This window comes from Chenopodium quinoa, unplaced genomic scaffold (assembly GCF_001683475.1).
Source record: "Chenopodium quinoa cultivar QQ74 unplaced genomic scaffold, ASM168347v1, whole genome shotgun sequence".
In the NCBI taxonomy this organism is placed as follows: Eukaryota; Viridiplantae; Streptophyta; class Magnoliopsida; order Caryophyllales; family Amaranthaceae; genus Chenopodium; species Chenopodium quinoa.
Window position 1 is genome coordinate 1,720,034 of NW_018745546.1, and position 9,210 is coordinate 1,729,243.

A 9,210-nucleotide genomic window follows, 5' to 3' on the forward strand; every position below is an offset into this window, starting at 1 on the left:
ATCACAGATACGTCCTCTACGGACCAATTGAGACACGCCACGTGTCCACCCATGCCAAATGGGAAAACCGGCCAACAAGGCCCAATCCTGTTTAGAGGCCCGGTCAGCCCTAGGTTTACCCTAAACCTAGAGAGTGGCACGCTTCTCAAGACTATAAATACTTAATTAATCCTCATTAAAGGGGATGAAGCAATTAATGACTCTCACCTAGAGAAGTCTAAACACATTGATCACTCCTCCCCTAGAGGAACCAGATCTTCCCCCTTTAATTTCCGCACTTATTACTCCTTAATCAAGTACTAACTTGACCGTTGGAGGCGGAGCTCCCAGGAGTCTCCGTTATTTTGCAGGTATAGGCGTCCGGTTCCAGTCTCGGAATTGTAACTCTCCCGCAGGACATCAGAAAACCCCGAAACAAGAACCATAATAATCTAATTCCAAAATTTCTTTGAGTTTTCCATAATATTCGTGACCCTCTACTTCCACCATGATTCTTGAATTCTGAGTTACTCGAAATCGCTCACGATCCACAATATCAAATTTGTTACCATTGATAATAACACTTTTCATCCTTTTCCCATGGTTACTCAAGCCACCGACTAAGGCTTTTCTTAACTTTTCATCTACCGTGCTATCATCTAAATTATGGACCTATAATTCGAGAATAATAAAGTTAGAATTAGAAAGTTGTATAATATGAAAATAAAAAGACCCTAAATGTAAAAGCATATGACCTGGCTTTGCAACCAATCTGCAAATTCATCAATTATCCACTGATTTTCAATAGATTCATCAGCTTCACTTCCTCCAACGTCATTCACTAGCCTCTTTAGTTTTAGGAACTCACTATCGAGGTTGTAAATTTTATGTTAGTAACAAGTATATATTGGACGCTTTAACTAAACACATAATGCTACTTACTTGAGTATCGGGGTTGGTTCATCAGAATGAAGTAAAACATAGTGATGATGTTGCTTTAAACTTCTATAATCCAAACGGACATTTTCTTTCTTTCCAACAACACGACCACCAGAGTTATACAAATAGTTGTCAATGTTTGATACACCATCCTTATTCCTTCTAGGTCTATTAAACGTAGTCTCAACACTTTCAAAATATCTCGAACAAAATGCAATTGTCTCCCACAAAAGGTAACCTTTCGCTATAGATCCTTCTGGTTGCGCTTTATTGCTTACATGAGATTTCAAAAAGGCCAAGTACCTTGAATTATAGTAACGATTTTGTATGTGAATGTGAAAGAATAGAAAACATTATAATATAAAAATTAAATAATACAAATAAAAAGAATAATATTTAATAATAATAATAATAATAATAGTAATTATAATAATAAGTACCTTTCAAAAGGATACATCCATCTATAATGAACAGGTCCGCCTAGTCTGACCTCTTCCACTAAATGAATTAGTAGATGAACCATGATTGTAAAAAATGTTGGTAAAAATTCTTTTTCAAACTTGCAAAGAGTCAACACGAGCTTTGATTGAATGGTATATAATTCTCTTGTATCTATAGCAGTTGAACATATCTTTTTTAAAAAGTCAGACATTTCCTCAAGCAAGTCAATAACTCTTGTGGCACTCGACGCCCTTAAAGCAACCAGGAGGATATCTTGTATGAGAATATGATGGTCATGACTTTTCATATTAATAAGTTTCCTTTGCTTTTGATTCACACATCTTTGCAAATTAGATCTATATTCATCAGGAACTTTCATCTTTTTCAAGAATTTCAAAAATAGTTCTTTCTCCTCGTTAAACTTGGTGTATGCAGCCGGCGGGATGTAACCTTGAGGGTTGATCCATAGATGAGGTTTTATATTCAAATTCTTTAGGGCTTCTCTTCCACTCTCATCATCCCTACTATTATCCATATTTGAAAGAGTTCCTAATAAAATATCGGACACATTCTTTTTAATGTGCATTACATCTAAATTATGTCTAAGAGGATTATGCTCCCAATACTTTAATTCAAAAAATGTACTTTTCTTTTTCCAAAGAACATCATCACCATCGGGATCGCAATCATCATCAAGTTCATTGGTAGCTTTTTTCCCTCTTTTTTTAGGAACTTTTTTTGTCTTCTCATATACATACTTTACCCCTTCTTTCTTGTTGCTTCAAAACTTCCCGCTGGTACAAATCGGATCAATACCATATTCTTCTTTCCCATCAAACAAATTAGCTTGTGAATAAACAACCATTTTTGATACCCAAGGTAGATAATTTTGCCACCAAATCTCTCTGAATAAGTAGAATGAGTGCAAGAAGGACAAGCTTTGTAGCCTTTTGTACTCCAACCTGACAGCATAGCATAAACTGGAAAGTCATTAATAGTAGAGTGTAGGGCTGCTCGCAGTTTGAAGTTGCTTCCACTATAAGAATCAAAAGCATCAACACCTTCCCACAATAATTTCAATTCATGCATTAGTGGTTGCAAGTACACATCAATATCCATACCGGGACCAAATTTACTAAGAATAATAATAGAAAGAATAAAGGATGATTGTTTCATGTAAAGCCATGGTGGTAAATTATAAGGAATGAGGACCACCGGCTATGTATTATAACTTGTGTTCATAAGACGATATGGATTAAAACCATAACTCGCTAGGCCTAATCTAACACTGCGAGTATCAGCGGCAAACTCTGTATATATTTTTCATCAAATTTTTTCCAAGCCTAGCAATCAGCAGGGTGTCGTAGAATCTTATCATCCTTATGATTAAAGTGCCATCTCATGTCCTCTGCTGTTTTAGATGACATGTAAAGCCTCTTTAATCTATGGATAAGGGGAAAGTACCGCATTACTTTAGCTGCCTCGCCTTTCTTACATGCTTCTTTTCCTTTTTCATTTACATCACCCTCCTTTCCTTTCACATTTTTCCAACTTGATGTATGGCATATATGACACTCACTTTTATTTGCGAATTCGCCCCAATATAACATGCAATCATTTGGACATGCATGGATTTTCTCATATCCTAACCCTAAATCATTTATTATCTTCATGCCTTCATAATAGGACGATGGAAACTCCTTAATAATGGGAAATGCATCAATTAGAAGTTCAAGTAATTTATTAAATGACTATGCAGACCAATAGAACATATACTTTAGGTGAAACAAATGCAACAAAAATGAAAGTTTCGAAAAAGTAGTACACCCCTCGTACAGGCCTTTTTCAGAAGCTTCCATGAGATTTTTATACTTTGCCTATTCTTCATTTGAGATAGTTGATTGATACTCATCATCTACCTCGCGATAAATGGTAAACCCCTCATCCATGTCATATGAATTGTCATCTTCAATACTTTGTTCATTAAATGATGGATATTGAGTTTTGTCGGTTTGTCGTGTATTAACTCTATAAGTTGCTCTTAGTAACCCGTCCATATCATCTCGACTTACTGAATTTACTTGATCATCACTTAGATCATAGGTCTTACTCCCTTCATCTTTACAATGAAATATCCAATTTCTATAGTTTTTATAATAACCATAAAATAAAATATGGCCTCCAACTTTTTCTACAGAATTCGTTTTATTTAACTTACACTTATTACATGGGCATTTAGTTTCCCATGTATTTGGTAAAAGAGTCTCTTTAGAAAGTTTCAATGCAACCATTAAAATAACCAGGATCACCTCTTGGAAAATCAATCCAACTAGTATCCATGTCTACAAAGAAGTATATAATTAATTGCTAATTAAAAACAATGACATTTAAAAAAAATCCCGTCACAAGGATCCTTAAACCAATATATAATAGGGACATCACTTTCAAGTAAATAGACATCCATCAAACTTATAATATCAAGAAGTTTATCCACTTAAAAATAATGTAAGTAATTCAAGCCTACATACTTGCTGAGGGGTGAAAGAAGAAAATTAGAAAGAAACATGCAACAACAAATAAAAAGTTAAACAAATAGAGTCCAGAGTGAGTTTCTATCCTAGAATGATCCTATTTCCATGTCCGTCTCTTGCTGGGTCATGCTGGCACATGACTTCCTTCATTAGGATTGTGATACATTAAAGATTTCAATTTCAGGTTCTCTAATTCACTAAAATATGAGCTTTTATGACACGAAACTCCCTTGTTTATCACCATTATATTCATAACCACCAGCTTTAATAGAATATACAACATTAAACCATTAATATACATAGATTTTAAGTTTATATGATGATATTCAATTACACAATTGATTTATTTTAGTTCAAACAATATATTCTATAATGAACCAGCCACCTGTGGTCCTCACGTATTGGGCAAGGCACTAATACAGCTACAGGTCGTGAGTATTGTGTAAGGGAATGAGTGAGAGCACATAGGAAGACAAAATGCAACAATTCTGAAATTACTTAATACATTTGGCAGTTACTCAATCATAACAAAATCAGACAGGATTATGAATATATCGATGTTTGATGCAATGAAAATCAGGCACAAAGGTATATGCAACTATTTCTTTCAGCGTAGAAAGGCTTGAAAGAGATTCAAAACTCTGAGGCAAGCTGCCAGATAGTTTGTTGAATGAAAGATCCCTGCATCAGTCAGCAATTTGAGCAATGATCACCACAGTGACCAAATTAAGCAAAAAACAGGCAGCATCCATCTGATAACAATGCATTATAAACAAGTCTCTACATAACCTAAGAAAGATGCAAATATGACATTTTATCCTTCATCGATCAAACCATGCTTCGTCTAAAAAAGCTATAACTTCAAATATACATTATTTGGGTGGTATATAAATCCTTCAAATTTAGTTATTAGTTCAGATTAGATATTTTCTAAATTAGAATGGAGTTCTAGGCTCAACTTTTTCAAATTGTCGAATTAAAGTTTGATAGCTTGAATTTGAACTAATATCTTCTAAAAGATTGTATTTGGGATTTTGGGACTGCAAATTCATAAGAATAATTAGCTCAGAGCCAAAATCTATAATGGTTCAATTGTAGATCAATTTATGAGTTATCAAACAAGAGCATACAGTCTTCATATATAGCAAGGTTGTTGTCTAATGATTTATAAGAGCATACATCAGTCTTCATATATAACAATAGTTCTAGGCTAAACAATAAGACTTGATTCATCAGCAGCAGGCCGTGAGTATTGGGGTTGTTGTCTAATAATTTATAAGGGAATGAGTATTGCTTCTAAGAGCAGAGCATGTGAAGACATAATGTAATCATCAGCCACCAAATCACCATAGGAAAACCAGAAAATTTATACCAAAAACCCATAAAATTCATATCAAAAACCCATAAAATTCAAAGCCTATAAAATTCATATCAAATACCAAAAAATTCAAAGCCTATAATATTCATAGTCGAAAAATCCTAAACTAAAACCCTAGAAAACGCCGTCAAATTCATCACAAAAACCCATAAAAAACTTTTTTTTATAAAAATACAACAACAAGAAGGAAATCTGAAATTTGAAAAAAAAAATTCACGAAAAAAAAACAGAAAAAGAGTTTAAATTATCTAATTAAGAGCAAAAAATTACCTTGCAATAAGATCGATTCTTGTTCTACTCCAAATGTAAATCGAACGCATGCAAAGAATAATTCCCAAATTTAACAAAATTTAACTAATTCTGAACAATTAGTGTACCAAAAATTGTGAAGCAAATTGTGAATAATTACCTGAAATTTCTGAAAGTGAAAAGAAAAATCCCCTAAATTCGTTGAAGAATTAGCAAGAAACCCAGAATTTAACACAAAAAAAACGATGAATGTTGTAGCTTTGATTATGAGTAGAGATGCAGAGTGCAGTAGTGTTCGAGCAAATTTATCAGTCGTATTTCAATAGTGGGTGGTTTAAATTGGTTTGGGAGTATTTCCTTTTTTTTTAGTAAATAATTGGGAGTGATACAACCCGCTTTTTTTTCACAAAATTTTAAAATCGCGGGCGGTAGGATGTGAGGGAGTCACGTGTTAGACTCGTGATTTTCTCGACGCTTTTATGTGTCGAAACAAACCTTCGACACCTAAAAGTGTCGAGAAAAAGCGGAAATAAAATTGTGGTTGACGCCACATCCAAAGCGTCAAAAATATGCGGGTTTTATACTAGTGGGAAAAGAATCACATAAAAATATTTTTGAATTTTCTCATTTTCAATTTTTTTTTTTTGCAAAAAGTCAAAACAATTGTCCTTGCCTTTTTTCTACTTTGGACGACTTTTACAACTTCGTATTTATTATGTCCTTGCCTATTCTAACTTTGGATTGCTTTTTCATTCATACATTTGCCATTATTCACAAAATATACACAAATTACAAGCTTGCTTACAAATAGAACCAAAACCCAACCTTATAAACCACAAACTCCAAAAACATGACCATTGGAAGCTTCATAAAAACCAAAATTAGAACAAAAAGAAACAAAAGTCTCAAAATTCTAAAGATGTGGCTTGAAAAGAAAGGAAAAGGCTTAAATGGTTAGCAAGAGGGCAAATGTAAACCCAAGGAACTAAAATTAAAAGATTAAACCTAGAAAAAGAAAAATTACCACCCCGAAAAGATGCCTTTATCCTCCCTAGATGGTTCGATCTCGTGTTTGAGAATTATGAGTCAAGATTCAAGATTAGGTTCGCAATAGTCAAGGATCCATGCCACTCATACAAGATATGTAGAAGGCTTGAAAAATGAAGAACCTCACATCGATGTAGCAAAAACTTATTATAGGTTTCAAATCGACCATTGGAAGCAACTACCAACATGCCACAAACAAGTAGAATATGGTTTCACGATCCTACTAGTTCTAGAACATGCTACCTTATCTTACACCTATCCTAGAGTTAACCAAGCATATTCTCAAACCGTGCATACCCATACCATTTAGGAAGATATTCATTCAAAAGCAAAAATCGGTTGTATATAGTCCAATTCAAAAATAAAAACAAAATGGTGACAAATAAAGCCTCAAAAACATACCAGACTCCAAAAACAAAAAGAAAGAAAAATAAAAGAAAAGAAAAGAGAAAAGGAAAAACATAGTTAAAGGAAAAGAAGGATAATAAAGAATGGAACGAATATGCAAGTAGAACATGTAATACCCAGTCGACATACAAGTGATCAAATGACAACATCGTCAACGATCCCAACCACTCTAGGTGTTAAAAGTATCCATCTTCGAACCATTCAACTTTCCCTAAAACTAATCCTAAACTATGCATCCAAGAAAATAAAAGAGAATAAAGGGAAATAAGAAATATCTCACCAGCTTCCAAGAAATGCTAAAAAAGTAGGGTGAAGAATCAACCACCTCATGAACCTCCAAAAATCAAAGCATCATCATCAAAGCCGTGTGAGAACAAAAATGGAAAAGAAAACTATAGACAAAGAAAACGGTTAATAACTTCAAAACAATAGAAAAGAAAAGAAAACGAAAAGGAAAGAAAATAAAAAGCAAAAATAAGAAAACTAAACTATCAAGAAAACAGAAATAAGAAAATAAGAACGAAACAACTAACTAAACATCTAACTAAACAACAAAATGCTAAACTACAAAATTTGGAATCAAAGGGGTTTGGATTCATGGGATTTGGATTTTGGGGGGTTTAGATTCAAGGGAGCAAACACACATCATCATCACAACAACAACAAAATAAAAAATGAGCAAACATCATAAAAGTAGGATAAAGAATGAGACCATCATGCAAAGAAACAAGATAAGTAAGTTAGTTTCAACAACAATTGGCCACCGAGACAAGACCCCTAAGAAAAGGAAAAGTTCCCCCAAGCTAAATAAAGATACATCTCAACATCTTGACAATACAAATAAAACACACATAAGATAAGGGATAGAGGCACATAGCACAAAAATGAGGGGAACTAGCAACCACTACCACTCGGCCCGGAGCCATCATTGTTATCCCCATCATAGGAAAACCCGAATGGGGGACCATGAGGATCCCATCCCCCGGTGTAACCGGGTGGCAAATCATAATGCCCCCGAAAGTTATCTTGTTTCTAAGGGGTAAGGGGAGTAAATTGCTGGGGCAAAGCGAGTGGTAGTGGATGATCGGGGTGTACATAGGGATAGTTAGGATCACCCCTATAATCGCTCCCACCGTGAACACGGTAACCGTAGTTACCGTGCTCATCGGGGAATGAGCGAGTCTCGGTGTTGGACCCCCGGGGTCCTTGCCAATATGGGTACGTAGGTACCCCATCACCCCCAAAAGATGGTAGAGAACCATATTGGGGTGGAAAGTAAGGGTAGTTAACCGGGGGACTGTTTTCTCCCCGGTTAACACCCGCATCATATAAGTGTTGTTGTTGGAGAAACATACCTTGTTGCATCTCCGAAATCCCTCTCATATGAGTATAAAGGGCCTCAAATTCTTGATCGTACATGCCCTCCAACCGGATTTACATGCCCTTCATTTGAGCACTACGGGCATCCAAGTCGGAGCTAGCATAGTTGTTTCGGGGTTTTCTGATGTCCTGCGGGAGAGTTACAATTCCGAGACTGGAACCGGACACCTGTACCTGCAAAATAACGGAGACTCCTGGTGGTGGGAGCTCCGCCTCCAACGGTCAAGTTAGTACTTGATTAAGGAGTAATTAATGCGGAAATTAAAGTGATTGGGTCTCTCTAGGTGAGAGTGTTTAATGTAGGTAATCTGCTTTGTTAGCGAGATCAGCCGGTTATTACTGTGTGTAATTAATGTGTTTTTTCGTAATCCCCCTTAATGAGGATTAAGGGAGGTATTTATAACCTTGGGAAACGTGCCCATCCTAGGTTTAGGTTAACCTAGGGCTGATTGGGCTTCCCTCGGAAGTTGGGCCTGGGTGGCCGGTTTCTCCATTAGGCATGGAGTATACCACATGTCATGACATAATAGGTCCAAGGTGGACGAATAAGCGCGTGCCACGTGGCAAGCCCTGACAGTTCCAACTGGGGGACACTTGGCAGGACCTGATTGGCCCACGTGGCGCATTCCGATTGGTGGGAGCAAAATCCCCTAATCATTTGCCCCTCACAGGTGGCACGTGACTGGTCACGTGTTACCTGTGACAGGTGTCGCATTGTAATAGGCGACGACCTTCTACAGGTGTCAGTCAGCGAAAGGACGAGAGATTTTCCCGCCCAAATTTTGAATTCTGAAAGTGACCCTTCGCCTTCTCACTTCGCCTATATAAGGGAGGATTGTCTTGAGTCATTTTCACACT

At 36.0% G+C, this 9,210-nt stretch overlaps 1 long non-coding RNA gene across 1 annotated transcript; it reads right to left on the minus strand.

The window, feature by feature from the left end:
* Positions 1-3,273: 3,273 nt before the first annotated feature.
* LOC110716199 lies at positions 3,274-6,408 on the minus strand. The gene is made up of 3 exons (XR_002510419.1): positions 5,678-6,408; positions 5,539-5,562; positions 3,274-4,571 (listed from the first exon to the last, which is right to left on the minus strand). It is a non-coding gene; the product is annotated as an uncharacterized LOC110716199 (long non-coding RNA).
* Between the last annotated feature and the right edge of the window lie 2,802 nt (positions 6,409-9,210).